At 43.7% G+C, this 19,551-nt stretch overlaps 1 protein-coding gene across 2 annotated transcripts in view; it reads right to left on the bottom strand.

The window, feature by feature from the left end:
- The window catches only part of SND1 (staphylococcal nuclease and tudor domain containing 1), a 2,043,911-nt gene that overhangs the window by 787,725 nt on the left and 1,236,635 nt on the right, over positions 1–19,551 (bottom strand). The gene's annotated exons all lie outside the window — the stretch shown is intronic.

Below are 19,551 nucleotides of genomic sequence, written 5' to 3'. Positions count from 1 at the left end.
ATATGGCATTCAGTACAGAAGAACTAACATTTAAAAGTCAAGTCAATAAAGTTACGGCACACCACACATTACAAATTCTTGCCCCACAATGATTCTGCCCTGGGTGTGGCAATTAACTTAGGTGGTGTGAGTAAATATTCAACAGCCTTGGGTTTATTTCACATGGCACATCTCTGGCAGGAGGTGAAGGGGACTATAGTCCACCAATCTGCTCTTTTAAAACCCCTCTGCTACCCCCAAAGAAAAGGACCGAACAATGCGCTTAGATAATCGTCATGTGAAAAATGTAACAATTCCATACAGGCACTCCAAGCCACAATTGTACCACTAACCACGTACAACACTCTTTCACTGTCTTTTTAATTGATGTTCACGTTGTCTGTCACATGATCAGACCCCCCCCCCCCTCCCCCCCCCTTTCCCGCAACGTGCCTCGAGGATTTGCTCTAACTCACACCAGCGTTGCAATGCTACAGGTTGTGAGCATGCAATACACAAGCTAAAAAAGAAGAGTTATCAACTACACTCTCCACAGGGGCTATAGCATTCAAACGAATTGCACAGCCTAAAGCTAAAGAAACCGACTTGTTAGGAGGCTGCAATTAACAGGCCCGACCCAAAGCACACGAGGTAAAAACACCAGCTAGATTGCCAAACTAGACCAATTCTGGTCAACTGCCCACTGAGGTAAAAAAAAAAAACACCCTGCTTTCACCCCATACATATGGTTTTTCTACATTTTATCACGTTTTTTAAAAGAGGAATGAAAATGTCCTGGTGCTAAGGGTTCAAAATGGAATGAGGAGGAACGGTCAATTCAATCGCCAAATACTTCTCCTGGCGTCCTGTGTTTTTCAAATCCACTCTCCTACGGTTTACATTTCATTCCCGCTCAGAACGATGAAACCATGTCAGGAGGAGTTAAACTAATGTCGTTCAGTGTCAAAATATCTTCGTTTGTCCCCAGGATCGTGTCAGTAGAGCAGGGTCGCCCATCACTTTTTAATTTCTTTTGTGGTAAAGGATACGGAACGTCAAAGCCGTTGCTTGGGCTCTGAGGAACGGTTTTAAACTACAGCCATGTCTGTCAATGGTTTTGCTTCAATCCCCACCGACGCCAGGCCGCCAACACGAGAAACCGAGGATGGGCTTCCACGATCACTGTGTGCGCTCTGCTGGACTGGAATGCATCCTTCGAGCCACACGTCTGTACTCTGATAGTCAACCACGACTCCAGGAATCCACTCTGAATCTAGTGCCCGCTTCCACTCTCCTGCCCAGAGCACCGAGACAGCCTAGGACCCTCCGAGCCTTGCTATCCAGAGGAATCAAGTCAGTTGCCAGGGTGTGTGGATACATGTAGAACCTCAAGGCATGGCCTGACCTCCACACACCAAATGCACAGCTTAACTCCAAAAAATAATTTTAAAAAATGACAGGAGATGGTTACAGACGGGACACAAATGATCACTTCTAGGATTCTCAGCGTTCAGAAAGTGCATGTAAGAGGAGAATTCCATCATACAGGTTCAGCTGTAACTACCTAACTGTGAAGCAGTTCGAAGCCGCGGAGGCAATGAATTCTAAAGGGCCACAGAAAGTAGGTCATCAATAATGGTTTAAGTGTCATGGATATTGGTGAGCAGGAGCGAATATGACCTATAAAATACCACAGAGCTTTGCACTGATGAGTAGAATGAATGAGCTTGCTTGGAATGCTAGAACACCCCTCAAGTTCCATAGATGACTCAACAGGGGCAGCTGACCCCCTTCCCGCCCCCCCATGGAAAAACAGTGAAGTGCATAGCACAAACAAGTGATACAGGTTAGCACACGGTCACACGGTTCAGGTCAGCAGCCCCCACACAAAGGTCACCTGTGACAACTCCCTCATTTATCCTCGTTTATCCTCAAACTGCCTTCATAAGGAAAATAGTGAAACTAGTGAGGTAGAATCAGAATCTGCTGCCCAGGGAGCAGGTCATTGAAGACCAAGTACTCAAGCTCCACAACTGAGGACTAGAATGAAAAACTACACAACATTTCCGAGAGAAAAAACACAGATTCGGACCACCCTAACCGAGGCAGTAAACCGGGTTTTTACTACCCCATGAAATGTTATAGCACGAGGAACGGCTGGGTAGCCGGAAAAGCACAAGGAAAATGTGGCAATCCAGAGCTCAATATGTGCATCACCTAGGCAATGAGTTGTGTTAAAAATTTTGAACAGCAATCTAACCATCAAATGATCAAAAATAAGATGCCTTGGTGTCGTGCATGGGCCTTTCACAATCATTCTACAAACAGACATCTACTGTTGGAGTGCCCCACATCCAGAACAGCAGTGATAACTCTAGAGTGCAAAACTGGTTCACAAGGTATACAGCAGTCGCCAAGACTTTAAGGGTGTTAGGCACTGCCAACAGGAGTGATGTACAGTTAAGCACCCTTGGGGGAAGTTGCAATTCCAATGGAAAATTCATAGCTTAGTAGAACCATCAGCCCCGCTTGTTGATATAAGAACTTGCAGTGGCGCTTTCTGGTCCTTAAACACTAAACCCTCTTCCGCATGCATGGAAGATGCAACTTTAAGCCAGCTAGAAAGATTTCAACTTGAGAACTCTGATGTGGAGGGAGCGTTGATGGGCAACCACAGATCATGAATCCAGAGGGACCATAGGATATTGCCACATCTTTACTCTCAGGAGTTTGATATACGATCTAACATGCTGAATGATTCACGTTATTTCAACATGATACACTGCCAGAGACAACCAATCCGGGTATTGATTAATTTCAGGTGAAACACAAAAGGATTAAAAGTAGATTATGGATGCCTCGTGCTCCGAGCACGGAAATGGTTGTAAAAATGAAGCCCATTCTTGGGTTGCCATAGACTTCAGCTAAATCAAGGCAGCAGGGCGACTCAAAGATCACTGAAAAAACAATATGGCAGATATGAGCACATCAGTGCTTCAAGCAGAGTCACAATGCTTCCTTACCAGAGTGGAAGAACTGTCTAGAAACATCACAAAAAATGGCAACCAAATCCAGCCTAGACTTCTAGTGGCAGTGGGAAGGTGGTGGTTGAAGTCTAACTGAGGAGGTCTCAGTACTATTTGATGGTTTAGTCATGTCTCTTGTTCTAATCTGCATAAAACCCACCCCAAACAAGTGAGCATGTCCAGAACAGGTGATTTGTATGAAACCAATTAAGATGGGTCTTTCCTGAAGGAAGTGATCCCTAAAAACGAAACACCTATGTGAACAAGCATTGTCAAAGCCTATAGGTATGGCTCGAGTATGCCAATGCATGTAAACACAATCACCAATGCAGTTTACATGTGCTGCATGCACAAATGATGTTTTTCAAATTTAAGCCTGCCCTATTGGCTTTGCCAGTGCTTTGAGGGAAAAAAAGAATTGCTTTCTATATATAAAGTGTAGAAGATGATATTCAATTAAATGTGACCAGAGAAAAAAAACTTACAAAGTTCAACCCACCTCCTGTTTCCACTCTGCAAAACCTAAGAATCTGCACAAAGGCAAATCAATCGTCGGCAAATGTAATCAAATGTTACATGGTCTAAATAAAAAATTAGTGCATCAGACTGTTAGCCTCCAAGCACGGCAAACATTGGTGGCTCAGCTTCCGGTAAGTGTAAACATCACACATTCATATTCCTCAAACCTGGGGTTTGACCTGGGTTATGGCCAGTCATCTGGAGTCTCACAAGTACAGTAGTGAGCAGAAGAAAACCAATGGCTAACTAAAAAGGTTCAACAATACAGAGTAGGGAGGGGAGTGCGGTAGCCTAATGGCAAGGAGCGCCCTGCCCAAATTCTGTAAAAACAGAATTAGACAAAGCATTATCTGGGCAAGCTGCATTTTCAGATAGTGTCCACATTTTATAAATTCAGCTTAATGTCGTCTGAAAAATGCTTCTTCGTTACTAGGGCTGCTTGGATTTAGGATCAGAACCTAGTCTACAACTGGAGTCCCTCTTTTTGATCCCTTCCAAAAGGCAGCATACGTTTTATGACATGGAGTGGATACTGAACACTTAGTGTTGACCCCAGAGCTGTGGTCTGCCCACCCACGTTCTCTCGCACAACACACAATTCTTCACCGTAGCAGAAGACAGAATATCGAATGAAAAGCAACACAATCAAAGGCCGCCAAGGGCTGCACTGTAATCAAATTACACAATCTAATCCCAGAGCACCCCAGTGGTGGCTGGAAGCAAAGCGTTTGGAAGGAATGTTTAATGACAAAAGTGCCTCCAAGATAGGAGGGAAAAGAGAAGGGGGGGGGGGGGGGGGGGGGGGGAGTGAAGAAAAAAGGGGTGGGAAACAGCAAGGACCTGAGAAAGGCTCATTAAATCAAGTTGTTCACAATCATATAAAAGAAATTGAAATCGCCAACCTCTTGACTCGTTTCAAACAAATGGCTCTTGGTCTCACTTGCATTTTTTCATTAAAATCCATGGTATTCAAACTCCGCCAATGTGTTCATTCTGAAAGTGTGTGCACTCGTCACGTGGGGATAAGCTAAATATGAAATTAGTTTATTCCTAAAACTGACTTTTTTTTAAAACGTGTGGTAAGGAGAGCTCATCACAGGACTGATATGCTGTTTACCAGGATCTACTTCTGCTTAAAGTGTACCAAAGAAAATTATATATTTAATAAAAAAGAAAAAAAGCAGAAACAGCCAGCAGTTTCCACAGATGTCCATGAGCCACTACAAAATTTCCAACTTTCATACGAGTCATAGAAAGACCATGACACTGCTATTGTAACTGGCTGTCAGCCACCAATCACAATGGTATTAATGGGTACAGGGAGTGGGAAAGGAAAGGTGGCAGAATGTTTTTTTCATAGCACGCAATGAGATTTTAATAACTCTAGGTGAACCGTACAAATATTTAGAATTATATTAGTCGTGAAGAAAGCACACATGAAGCACATTTTTCTAAATTCTGAAGTGTGGTACACATAACAATTTAATAGCAACAAAACAAATCAATAAACTTGGAGATGCAAAAAGGAAATATTTGCTTAAAGATGATTTCCACAGATTATCGTGTGTTCTCCTTAGTTTTACCAGTATAACTATTTGCATGCCAATTTAGTGCCCATTTCAGTGAGAATGTGCTGTCTATAAATGGTAGTGCGCTACCACATCTTGCTTTAATATATTTGCGACAGTGTGCTGTAAAATGTACTACCAGTTACATACATCACCACTTTTCTGTTGAATACATTTGGTGCACTTGTTCTTTGTGAAGTGCATGGATTTTTCACAATCCTTAGGACTTCAGTAATCGAACATTAAAAGCAGCACCCCCCAATTTGAAAATGGTTCCAGCAGCACTGCATATGCCAGTTATGAAATGTCATTGCGTACAAACCCATGTTGATACACCGACCCTGTTTCTATACAAGTCTCAAAGGGAGTAGTGTACCGTAATTTAAATAGCATTTACAGACAAACGCAAAAGAGGGGGCATTTTTGTGGCCCTTTTCCAAAGACTAGTTAGGAGCTCTATAACAGAGCTCTAGTGTTGGGGCACAAATGGTCTTTAGATTAGGGGCACTCAAACTTGCAACATAAAAGACAGTGGTCTTCAGACTTTAACCTGTTTACCGCGGAGGAAATTCCGCCGCGGTGCGGGCATTCTGAATGGTGGGCGGGGCTGCGTCGGCACACGGTCGTGCGCAGCACCTGAAAGGTAGTGCTCGCGTCGGCCAACGGAACGGGTTAATGCTGCCCCCACCCCGGAAAATAAATGAATTGGCCCCATTCAGAATTTTTCACAATGGTTCTATTAAATTGGCAATGTTTAAATATGTCTAGACTTATTTAAACACTGCAGTGAAGTTCTGTTATCTTTTAAAAAACGTAGACAAATTAATGATTGCCAAACATACTATTCTGGTCAGGCAGGCCTTTTCTAATGTGTAAAAGTATCCGCAGTGTGATTATTAGAATATGGGGGTGGAGGGGCTGTGAAAAATATTTGGTATCCCTTCCCTTTTGATAATTTCTCCCAGCCAGGATATATATGACAAAAGATGTTAAAGATGGCCGTTGCAGAGCGGCTTACTGCCACTCATTTTTTCCCCTGCTCAAAACAAAGCATCAGCGTAATATAAGCATAATCCTTCTTTTGGCCTGTGCCTGGCACCCACCCTGAGAATTCTTGAGGATCCCCAGTTTGAAGACCCATGATACAAGGGAACCTTCAGGGAGTAAAAAGAAGTTGAGAAACCAGCAGGATGGGACTTCCAAACAAACTGGAACTTTTATCTCTGCGCTAATACATTCACAAAACGTATATTTTACGATTATATTTAATGAGAGCACCAGAAGTGCTTCCACCCTCCTGCTAAAGGTTACAAAAAGAAAAAAGCCTATAACCTCATTCTCAGGCATTGCTCCCGGAATTTGGAACTCTCTCTCCCCTAATATAAGACGGTCTCCCTCCAGTACCTCCTTCAAGAAGAAAGTCAAACTCCTATTAATGAACAAATTCCTGGTTTAGATGCTCAACTCTCTCCTTCGATTTTCTATTTGATTCTGTTACACTGCATGCACCTTTACCATGCTTAATGTTTTATATGTCATTGTCTCCTCGTCTTGTAAAGCGCTCTGATACCCGCATGGGTCTAGTTCGTGCTATATAAAACTTTTCAAATAAATAAATACAAAATAAAAGGAGTGGTTGCTTCCTATTTAAAAGTGATATGTCCAGCAGCACCCAGTGCGACTGACCACCAATGAACTCTTATACCACCCACCAGGTGAGATGTCGCTTCCAGAGGCACTAGGGTGCTAACAAAGTAAACTGGTATTGAGCATCAGAAGAAGTTTTTAAAAGAGCTCGGATGTGCAGAATAAAAGAGGTGCGCCATTTTTTGTTACAAAAAGCAAGACGAAAGCCAGCAATAGTAATGAATTGGAGTTTGTATTTGTACTGTCTTCCTGTGATTCCAGGATACACAAATCTAATGGACAGCGAATGCCACGGTCAGCATTATCAGTTGAATGTGAATATGGTTTCTTCTGAAACATTTATATCTTTATATCTTGTATACAGTGCTTTAAATTTGCCGGTACTCACGGGTACTGAGTACTGGCACTTCTTATTTTTAGCCCTCTGGGTACCGACACTTTTCCAAAGCAAAGGAGAGTACCGGTACTCATGAAAGGTAAGGTCACTGATGCGCTCGAGGGGATCAGAGCGAAGCAGATCTATAGGGTATTCTGACATTCAAAGTACCTTCCTAGCTCTTACCCGAGTCACTGCTGAACCATTCAGCAGCAGCTAATTTGTGTTATGCAGGGGATGCCCGGGTGTTGAAAATGTCACCGTCCTGATGTGTTTGATGGAGCAGGGCCTGTCAGAGTCACACTGTCCTTGCTGTGAGGAAACGTAGGGAGAATCCCACGTGGAGAGAGAGAGATTCAAAGAAATGTGTGGAGTGCTTTTGTATGTGTATGTCCGCTTGTTTCTGTGTGATGTGCGCGAGCACTCTAGAATATATGCATATTGTGCCAAATGCAACCAAGTAAGAACAGTATGATAGTAAGAAGCTGCAAATATTGCAAAATAAGAAAAGATTAACATTGCGTTTGGCCTTCATTTTGTGTAATGAGTTAACAAGTTTTGTTTATATTGATACATTACTCACATGCTTTGATATGTCCTGCAACAACTGGTGTAGAACTCATTAATAATGCTGCTATTCAAAAGTGTCTTGTTCTGAGGCACACTGAATTTTAGCCTCATTAGTGCTGTTGGTTTGCTTTCATTTAAAATCTCCTTCTGTTATGATTTAGGGCCTATTCCCAGGTCTTCACACCACCCTCTATTAACATATCCAGATGTTAATCTGCAGATATGGCAAGTTTGAAACTACTATCAACGGAAATGTAAGGGCAAAATGAATACTCGATAGAAATGTCTATCACTAGGTTTCGCTCCGCCTCCAGCCCCGCCCACTAACCATGCCCGAGCTCAATTTCATAAGTACCTGCACATATTTTTCCCCATTTAAAGCACTGCTTGTATATCAATATCATGCTAAAATCCCACAATACCTGAAATAAGGACATGGAGTGTGCGAAATGATGTTCACTTTCTTAACGTGCAATACTTTCCACGATAGTTCCCTCTGAATGAATCGCTGCTGATTTCCGGGTTTAGGTGTTAGTGTGCAACTGCGGAGTGCATGCATATGCGCCCACTGGGGGCTGGAGGGTCAGGGGCTCTCCTCCTCCAAGGGTTTTTTTGCAATAGATCCTGTTCTGGTCATTAAAAGTGATAGGTCTAGCTCCGGTGCGACACTTGTCAGAGTCGTAGGGGAAACGATATTGTGGTCATATAGTCACCCATTTTCTCCTCAAACGAGACACACTGCTGCAAACGGGCACTCTTGAGGTGGCACCGTACGGTTGCAGCCTACAGTGGCTTTCATGTCAGCATCGGTCCTGGTTAGAGACGGGGAACTGCTCCAATCGGGCAAGTGTCAAGAGGACCGCTGAAGGATTACCCCCCCCCCCCCCCCCCCCCACTAATACCCCTAACGCAGGGGATGCAGGAGCCCGTGTTACGCTGTGTTTAAATTATCTAAATGAAGCACACCTGGAGTCTTGTAAGTCAGCTCATTCTCGCCCCTCGATGAAAAATGATTTTTTTTTTGTATTTGTCATCAGGGATTGTTTACATCTCAGTACTGCAGAGAACAGAGCGAATCAGCTTGTGCGCATCGTTCTCGCCATAAGGAGATCTTGTACAAGCGTGATGCCCATCTCTCGCTCACCGGAGGATACGTGCCACCGACCCCCAGATGGGCCTAGGTCTGCACTGGTAGCTCGAGACGCACGAGGCTGCCTCAGAAAGCGGATGGACACCTTGGCAGGGAGGGGGAGGGGGGGGGGGGGCAAGGCATTTGAGAACACAGCGCGCGATTTCGGACTGGATGTTCCGTAACTAACGGAGGGCACATGCAAATAAACACGGAGGACCGAAGGTTCAGCCTCCTCCGAGCACAGTACCCCGACAGGCAGGCTGAAGGCTTTCTCGAATCAGATGCCAGTCAGGGAGCCCCCTCGGATCCCGTCGTACTGCTTTTAATGACACGGACAATGCCTGAGGCATAGAAGCAGCCAGCCGCCGAGAACTCTCACAGAACCTGTAGTCTGACAGGCGGCTGCAGGTCAGTGTGAAAAAGGAGATTTTAATTCACCCTCACTAGAAAGGTTTTCTGTTTTTTTGCAGTTTTATATAGCGCAAACTCGACCCAAAGGTAGTGGCGCGCTTTACATGAGCACCAGGTACATTGGACAGGTTCGTTTTTAGTAAGCACAGGGAGATCACAGGGTGATGAGCGGACGCCGAGCCTCGAACCTGGTTCCCCAGTTCAAATGTCGGCATCCTGGGGCAGGGTGAGCAGATTTTTAAAAACAAAAATTGGGACATTGCACAAGCACGGAAGTAGAAATACCTTGCCACCTGTGTTCCGTCTGCCCTCTGAGAACCCAGGCATACAGCAAATTGACAAATCCGGGACACCTGGGGCCATTTTACAAGAAGTGCCCTGTTGAAAGGGTGTTTGTGTGTTGTATTGGGTGGGGGGGGGGAGGAGGGGGGAGGAATACATATGAGGGAATCTCTTTACCTCTGCGTCTGTGCCGTATGATGGACGTGGGTGCAAAGGCAAAGAAGCTGTCAGGAGGCGTACTGAATGTGAGCCACAAAAAAGGTGGTGCACTGGTAGTGCGCTCACTGTCAGTGCCCTCTGGAGGCGGAAGGGGGGGGGGGGGGAACAGGTCCTATAGATCCCCCAGATATTCCCTTGCTGGCAGGTGCTGTCACTCACTGCACCGCCTGCAAAGTGATCGCAGGTTGCCGACTGCGCAGTGAAACACGTAGTGGCTCTGTAGCAGCCACTATGCATTTCACTTGAATGTGCTGCCCCCAGGGCAGCATGACTAGATGGCTGCCCTTGGTGCAGCATGTTCACTGTATTAGGGCACACTTTCACTGCTTGCACAGGGCACACCTATTTAAAGGTGTGTCATGGCACAAGTAGGAGAAGTGTAATAGGGGCGCTGTACAGTCTAGGGCGGGGCCTTTAAAAGTAGGTTAGGGCCATACTACAAGACAAGTTACGCACTGGTCTGTTTTGTATTGTGTGTACAAAAACAATTGGACCGATTTGCATATAAATGTGTACTTATTAGCTTATTAAGGGTCAAGGGTAGGGTGATAACCCAGGGCCCCCAGGTGGCGTGACTTGTGCCTACAAACAATGGAGGCCACTCAACCAATTATCTTTATTTCAGCCAAAAATGATCATAAAAGCACATAGAAGTACAATCAAAAGCTTAGCACGTGTAAAAGCAAGTCGCCATGTACAAAACAATAATTAAAACCACACTTCCCAGATAAAACAGGATTCGGATTGAATGGTATATAAAATGGTAGTTACTACTTAAAATAGATTTAAAACAGCATAGACTTGTGAAGTTTATCAATCGATTTTAAAAAACAGGCCGGCTCCAGAGCATATTTCCAGCGCAATTAGGGACTACAAATAAATTAGTGCACCTCTGCAGATTTTAATCTGCACTTTTTGGATCGCTGGGTTAAGCAGATCCTTAGACCAGTCTTTATAAAATCTGCAGAAGAAAATAAAGTGCAACCAAGTTTGATCAGATGATTTGTCACAGGGGCAAAGACTGATGGTAGTGATTTTATACTGACCAAGAGGGAAACAGTTTCAATCTGACAGAGCCCAGACAGAATCTAGCATGAAGCTTCTCTCCCAAGGGTGATTAACCCATTCTAAACATGGTTCAATCCCAAGGGACGTTTGGATCATTGCGTAGCTTCTAAAGGAATCCAAAACGGACAGTGCCAGATCTCTATCCCTGGCACAACTCAACAGAAAGTTGTCATTGATCCATAGCTTATCCTCTTTACTGATGGATGGTTGGTGACGAGGTTGGATCTTCCTAGACTAGAGAGATTAGATTGTATGATCTTCAACCAGAGTATCAAGGATCCCAAAGAATACGCCAAGCAATCCTCAATTTTAATCTCTAAGGGAGGCTGGCACATTACATCAGATGGAACACCAGAGCAAAAGAGGAGCTTGTTTTATACGGTCTTTCTCGTAGCATACGCAGAGCTCCTCCTACACCATAAGATTGTGGCTACGGGGAGCAATCCCCAAAAAGCTGAAGCTCCCTATTTTCTTCAATCTGCAAGTTATCCATTTTGCAGTAATCCTAAATCCCAGCACCACGCGATGGCAACTCAAAATGTAAGTGACCACAGACACCAAAGTAATACAAAGCTCAATTTCCTACATCATGATCATGGCCACTGAAATTATGCAACAGGGGAGAAGCAAATTATGCAGCAGGGTTGAGCAAATTATGTAGCAAGAAAAGGCAAATTGCAAATTATGCAGTGTGAATACAGCACATTTTGTTATAGTATTACTTATTTATTTTGTCATATTATACATAGTAAAACAGTCTGGACTAAACAGTCCCAGTTTAATACAGAAATACATCAGTAACCAACCTAAATGTGACTAGTGAACCTTTGTGAAGGTGTATATAGTTGACCAAGGACGGTTCACTATCATTTTTTTATATAATTTTCAATAATAAATCAAATTAGATTTGTATTGTATGACAATCCATGTATTTAACCACAATCCCATGGTCAAGGATGATTAACAGTCAATCATCCGTGTTCGACTTATTGCTGGTAACACAGCCAGCACAGGTTTCTACCCCTACAGCATGCAAGCCTGGGGCTTTTTCAAGGCGTAAATGGTGAAAGTAATGAGTCATTGAAGCAGTGTCCGCGTTTGCGGCTGCTATAAGTAGAATTATCGCCAGTTAGCCTTGTTGGGCACGTTGAGTCTACAGTCAGGGTTCCGGTCCTAGGAAAATCCTATCTCAAGCGACTCTTGTTAGTACGACCATTTATGCTTTGATTCTGACTCTCTGTGAATCATCCTTGACCATGGGATCATGGTTAAACAGATGTTCATAATGCATTAAATACAAATTTAATTTGATGGATTATTAAAAATAGTATAAAAAATTCTAGTTAACCTGCCATGGTCAGCTATATACAATTTCGATTACAATAGGAGAGCAGTTCCCCATTTCCAAGGATCACCAATATACCCTCATAGCAAGCTGGGCCAATTATCAGGATTTCTTACCCCTCTGCACTTGTATCAACCTTTGTGAAGGGCCTTCCACTGTGCAACCCGTGGTGCTACATCGTAAATAACTTTGGATCGGTTTGAGTCAGAGACTCTCTCTTTAAAGTAAAAATCCGGAAATTATGCAGCTAAAGATTAATTATGTCGCAAATGCAGCAAATCCATAATTTACAGAAAATGCTGCAACTGCAGAATCAATTAATTCCAGTGGCCCCGATCATGATCTTACTAAGACAGCTAGAATATTGCAAGGTGTAGGGATCATTAATTACCTTGGAAAAGAACTGCAACCTGTCCAGAACCACTACCTGTCTACTCCAAGATGCAGTGCCACTTAACAGTCCTAGCCACTTATCTGAAGTGCAGAGGGACCATCGTGCCTTACAAGAAGATCCACTGGTAATTCAAGATAGGCCAGCTACTCATCTGTATTAATCTTGGGCTTACTGCTGTTCAGCTTTCAAAGTGCATGAGAAAAATTAGATATATTCTCATTGGTGCAATAGCGGTGAGGTAGCGAGTGTAGGGGCTAGGTCAGGCTCAGATAAAAAGAACAAAATATTGTTTTAATATTTTCTTGGCCTTTCACCTAAAGGTAACTTCATGTTAAATAAAATGCATACACCCAGTGCTTGGCATGGCACTTAATTCTGAACACCAGCACTTACGACAGACTGGAGGAAAGGGGCAGTTTTCAGGGCTCGGGCCAGTTTCAGGGAGGGCCTAGGTTCAGGGTAGTTTGTTGGGCTGTGGGCCAGGTTTTTGGGCTCAGGGTAGGGGGTCGGAGTAGTTATTAGTGCTGGGACACAGATTGCAGGGCCGGGGGTTGGGTTGAGGGTGTGAGGGCTGGGTTGTGATCTTTACCACGCATATACCTTTACCAATCCTACCTTTACAACGAAATTTGGTGTTGTAAAGGCATGCATGGTAAAGACATGCGTGGTTTAGCGACTCGCCATTCTGTCACACAACCGTATGTTTGTAGTGCTGTGAGGTCCAAGGTTGTGACAGAAAACAGTAAACCAATAAGTTACTAGTTTTGAAGCTGTTACACAGATACTGCTTTTGTGTACAACTCCATTCCTGGTGGCCTTTCTGGTCTGGGCGGTGCCAAAGCCTCGCACCCTCTGGAGATCAGGCATATTCACCCAAACACATCGCAAACACCCTTGGCCCCTGTCCACACTAACAGCCAGGCCATGCCAACAAAAACCATCATGCCAGCGTCCCGTTGCTAGGAGACTACAGTTATCAGACCTCCAAGTCGTGTTGCACTGCCCTCTAAAGGGAGGGAGAGTAGTTTGCACCGGCCATTCATCCTCCAAATAACACTGTTCACTCCAGTGGCCTCGTCGAGCCCGCTCTGATTGGAGCATCTCCATATCAACAAATGATAATGTAGATGACAACCAACCATTCATACCCAACATATCTACAGAAAGCCCAAATAAAGAACTCTCAAATAAAGGCCGGTGACCATGCAATTTACTCAGTTACTGTGGCTTGATTTCCAGGGCCTACAGTTTGATAGATAGTACCAAAAAATCCACATAAACAAAAAGGATCAGCCAGACGCTTCCCCTCAATCTGCTACAAGCAGAACACCCTCAACCATCCCCATCACAGCAGCGCCCTGAAGGAATCCTGACCAGCTGGGAAAACACACAGTAGCATCAACGTGAGCAGGGCAGGCTTGCTGTGCCCATGCACAGGACATCTATAACCTGTCCGGCTCTGGGAAACAAAACACACATTTGGCTTCTATTGATAAAGCATCTGAAGGTGACGGTAGGTGGGTGGATGGCACTCCTACTGCGAAGAGTGCATCCGACCGGAATGAGAGTGGGTCTATCAAAGCAGACTAGAAATACTTGGGTATCCATCAAATGGAAAAGGCTCGCTGGGACAAAAACTTTGGTTGCCCACCCACAATGTCAGACAACCTCATCTAAGTATATTAAAGAAAGAGTTCTTGTGCATCAGATTGTCACCGGTTCAGAATCCGTAGAAAAGGAATGATGCACCGTAAACTGCCTGTGGTGGCACTCTCAGAGCCCCATGCCACCCCCCCCCCCCACACACACACTGGATTGCTCCAGCGAGGACGAGTTATCTCGCACGAACGAGAACAGAAGCACACCGTTTTGAATTTCATAAACTCCTAACTCTGTAGCACGGATCTCAACTATTTATCACTAAACTAGTTCATTTGGAAATAAACACATGTATAGCTGCAAACACGCCAGGCTGGCTGTCAGCACATTACATCTGTGTAGGCTTGAGCAGCAAAGTTTACCAGCGCTGCGTCGTGCAATATGAATGAGCTGGATACACAAAAACCTTCGCATAAATGCTTAACATCTCCACTGTGCATTCAGCAGTTTCGAGAAAGTGTATTGTCCAGCTCACCGTGGGAATGCAATAGAGGAGGCCATGTGGCATGAAAGAGGCTCATTTCTGCTGAATACAATAACTTCCTTCTCTTATTAAAGCAACAAAGCGCAGCTTCAGTTCAAGGTAAACAGCTTGTCAGTGGCATCTGCTTTCTAAATAGAACCAATCCTAAGTGGTAACCTTATTCCGCATTCCAACCCCTTACCCTGATAAACTAGCTGCCTTCTCAGTCTTCAGATGAAAACTCCATTCATATCATGTTTAATCTCTAGAGCTGGGAACCTCCATCACATGTGAGTCTGGTAAGACCGCTCATTTAAGAGATATAAATATAGTGGTTATAGGAAGCTGGTAACTCGATTGTAGCTTGCAAAAACATTCAAAAGCACTCTAAAGAGGGAATCAAAATAACCACTTTCAAGCAGATTGCAGGTTTGCTTCACTTTATAGCAACTTGGAAGCAATGAAGGTCAACTTGACCTCTGCCACAAGAAAATTAAAGATGGAGGAAGGAGCCAGGTGGCGGCTGCAAAACAAGCTGTAGGCACCCAATAATTTTCAAATCACTTGCGAGCATTAACTTTGACATTTAGGAGAACTAAATATTGTCCGGCAACCAAAATTTTATTATGGCTACTTATTCATGGCCAGCTGGAACAGTTTCTCAGCATCTCCAGCCTCCTAGACCAATCAAGTGATAGCAGTCTGTTTAGTATTAAACTAAGATGAGTGCTTTATTTTTAAACGCTTGACCATCATTTTCTTTAGCGCTTTTCTGCGTTGACCTAGTGTCCTTCCAACTACACACAACTGATCTCTAATCTTACAATACGCACGACAGACCAGACATACAAGGTGACAATTTCTCCTGCAGGGTCTCTTTAATTGGGTCTTTAACACCTTTTATTTAAGAAGTTCTACTTTTCACCCTCAGGGCTGTTACGATATCACTGGTACTTGTATTTATACTCCGTTCCACTTTGAGATTCAAAAAGGGCTGCGAATAAACTCAGCGGATGAAGACTGCATTAAGCCCCTCCCCTCTCCCACCACCATTGTAGTTTCAGGTTAATATTCAGAAATGTCCCCTGCTTGAAGGAAACTCTTCTGCAGACATCCTCATGGTTATGTGTTAAGGGTGCACACACTTCACTTGGAGCTCTTTTTCCCTAATATTATTTTCATTAATTGTAATCTGCTTTCAAGTCCCCCCCTACATATGCTCTAAAAAGGCACCTTAATTCTCAAGCTACTAAAAGGCACTACACTTTTAGGCAACATGTGGAATTAAAAGACAATAGAAAAGTTAAGCAAGTTAACTGTGAAACTAACACAGGGTGGTAGTCGATATTAACAGCAAAACAAGTAGACGCTAGTAAAGGAAATGGTCCATAACAAAGGATAATAGAGAAGAATAGACAAGTGGTGAGAAGCTTTTACCTGGGGACTCAGGACAGTCAGAGGTTACTGGGCTAAAGTTGTGACATTTGGAGTAATTTGCTACTTGAGCCCTGGGCCATGATACTCTCCATCAGCATCGAACCCTTTCAGATTAACGAGGCAAAACAGTCCAATGCTTAAAGAGGTGATGTAGGTTAAACACTCATACTAGTGATACATACTTAATACCACTTAATTCATTGTCAATCAGTGCCTTGATTTATAGGGAAATTACTTTTGTACACATAAGGGGAAATAAAACAAATAAGGATCAGTAAACTTAACCAAAAGTCTCTAGCTCCTTCCAGACCACAAACGTTATTATAGAGCTTGCACGTTTAGCGATGCAAAGCAATTTATCCTACAGACCCTATAGCCAATCCTATTAAATGGACGATCTTCTCGAAGCACAAACCCCCAACTTCTTAACAGAGGCAGCAACAATCCTTGCAAAAGGATCAGTGGGGCAACAACTTTTGGTCTTTCAGCAGAACACAAAAACACGGCTTTTTATTTGATATAGTTCTAAGGGAATTGTGTTTTAGTTTTGATTACTAGTGCTGGTAGTTTTGAGGATTTCAATACAAAACTGTTCAAGACCCAAAAACCTGTGTACAAAATTAACAAGAGACCACCCAAGCCTGACTAACAAAGTTTCTTCTAGGGGAGCTAGAACAACGTCCCATTTTCCAATGACTGGGGAAAGGACAAGTCCACTATCTCCTCACTTGACACACAGCTAGCTTCTTAAGAGCTGCAGCTGGTTCTGGCCCCAGACCACCACAATGCTAATTCACATGTCATAGAAAAGCAGGTTACTGTCCTCACAGGATGGCCACAGCCGGCCTTTTCACAGGTCTTGGGCCAAGACTTCGTCCTAGCCTAGAATAATAACCAGCAAGGCCCCATTCCCGGATCACAGTCCTTAGCTACCCTGACCTGCTTGGATGCAGAGAGATCGTGGATACTTGTACTGGGCAAGAAAGCCAGTGCTTGGTGTCAGTTCTGACCAAGCTTATGATGTGCAGCCTGAATCTAGAAGGGCTCCTTCAATCACCAGAGGCTATATGAACACTGAGCGATCATGGCATGCAGGGGTTAGTCAATTGTAGCTCATTCTGGACTGGTTTGAAGAACCGCCCATCAGTCTGACAGAGGGTTAGAACAAAAAAGAAAGCCGATTTGGGCAGAAGAGCCCGCGGGGCTGTTAAGACTCTGGAAGTGGCATGCAGTCACTAAAAAGAAAATTCAGAAACCTCTCCCATCCAAAGCAACACCTGCATTTCTTCTCTTCATACAAGCGGAGTTGAAAGAATGCAAATGTCCAGTCTACCAGGATCAGCAAAAATACATGCAAGCAAAAGACAGCAATCAATTTGAAAAGCACAAAAAAAAACCCTCCATTGGACTCCACAATGCACATGGACATATCCACGCACCTCGCAAAAAACTATAACTGTAATTACGCTGTCACCATAGTCAACCTGCACAGGTCGGGTAGAGAGGGCGCACAAAGCCCACTCCTTTCTGGAAAAGGAGGTGCACTTTTGATGGTCCAATTACTTCAGAACCCAGCTCTGGGTTTCATGCCACTGAAAAAAATCCCTCACTGGGCTTGCATGATTGCCGTCCTAGTCCTCCCAAACTGAGGGAAAACCAACAGGATCGCCCTGGAAACAGACACAGGCCTGAGCAGCAAGGCTGAGTAGAGCCATGGTCAAAGCTTTGCAATCCAACACAAGTCCAAAGAACAGCAGCAGAATGTGCACTAAAGGATGCCAATCAACCCCCCCCCCCCTCTCATACCCTCCCAGGAAAATAGGAACATCATCGAACTCCCTGTGGTAATAAAGGGCATATGGCATCCTGGACTAATAGGGAAGCCATTCAATTTTCTATGATAGGCAAGTTATCAAGTTTTTGATAATATGAAAAGAACACAGATAGGCTACACCTTCAGCAATGAACTAGAGGGACTCACCTGCCTATTGCAAGAGAAGCGTGAAGATCCTAAGTTAACACAGACCTTTAAAAGCATTGGGCACGTGTCTGTGCTTGAAAGTAAAGACGTTCTGCCAACAGGTCAATGCAGATGGCATGCCATTCATCTAGGGAATCAGTTTTCAAGGTAGTAAGGTAAAAGCGGGACTTTTAATAACAACGTGGACGCAATAGCAACAGAGTATAACTTCGGCAGTTAGGTTACCAAGGTAGCAAAAAAGGCATTAATCCTACATAAAAACAGGACTCGCATCACCATAAAAAAAGGCATCCCACTTTCTAGAGCAAAAGAAAAGGAAGCTTAGAGCGGGCGCCACGATTATCAGAGAAAGCAAATCATTTATTTCTTACGTGCAATAGAACATTAAACTCCCTGTCGTGATATCAGAGTGTGAAGCAACATTAAAAATTTAGGAGAAGAGTGGTGACCCTAATGGCTGCATTTTAACAACTAGGGCAAGGAGGGCAGTGAACTCCCAGGGCGGGACCTACGGCCCGGTCTTATAAGAGGTTGAATAAACAGGAAAAGTGCTGATATCGGCTCGAAGGATTTAACTCATTCCTTTCAGCATGCGCTGCTATTAATCTTGGCTCCTGGTTAACCTATTCTTGCACACTCCCTGGAGAACGTTTGGGATAATTTGACAGGTTAGATAAATGGATGGAGGCTGATGATTTGTCTATATTGCCTTCCATAATGTAGGTTCCTTTTCTATTGTGGTAATCAATTTGAAAAGCAGAGGGGGGGAAGGCAGGCAAGGGGCCTTTAATGCATCCCTGTATATTGGTTTCTGAGGGCAGAGAGGTTCATGAAAACATTTATTTCTATTTTGGTGTTATCCAAACGTCTTGGCGGAAGCCTGTGAAAAAAGCCATAGGTAAGGGGTGTATGTACAGTGTGGAGGTTGGACAAACGTGAGCATAACGCAGAGGATTAAACCATACTTAATTCAGAGTGCAAAAAAGAGGAATAAAAGGAAACTACATATCTACGAACTTTACACACATCACATAAGAGCTGCGAGGGGCCCACAGTTAATTGAGTTTTGTGGTACTCACATTGGTAGATATTGACCTGACAAATCATACAACAAAATTCATTTTATGAGTCTTTTATGTACTTGCTATGTATAAGAGGATCAAGCTAACGATTTTAAGTCTGCAAATCCAGTGCTTAGCTAAGTGTCAGACTTTTGAGATATTTCCTAACTGCAATGCATTATAAGACAATGCAACTTGCAAATGTATTTATGATTTGCAATGTCAACATTGCAAGTCCATGCACCTCGCAAGGCCAAGACGAAGAAAAGGGCACACATGCCATACTTGTGCCACACAAGAATAGTGTAGAACAAGTTACTTGCCTTCGGTAACGCCTTAGTTGATACAGACTATCTAGCCGGAGATTTCTTACACTAGAATAGAGTTATTCCCAAATGTCAGACTGGAACTGGA

The sequence above is a fragment of the Triturus cristatus genome, chromosome 4_1, assembly GCF_964204655.1.
Source record: "Triturus cristatus chromosome 4_1, aTriCri1.1, whole genome shotgun sequence".
Lineage (NCBI taxonomy): Eukaryota > Metazoa > Chordata > Amphibia > Caudata > Salamandridae > Triturus > Triturus cristatus.
This window is presented reverse-complemented; position numbering and strand designations above follow the sequence as displayed.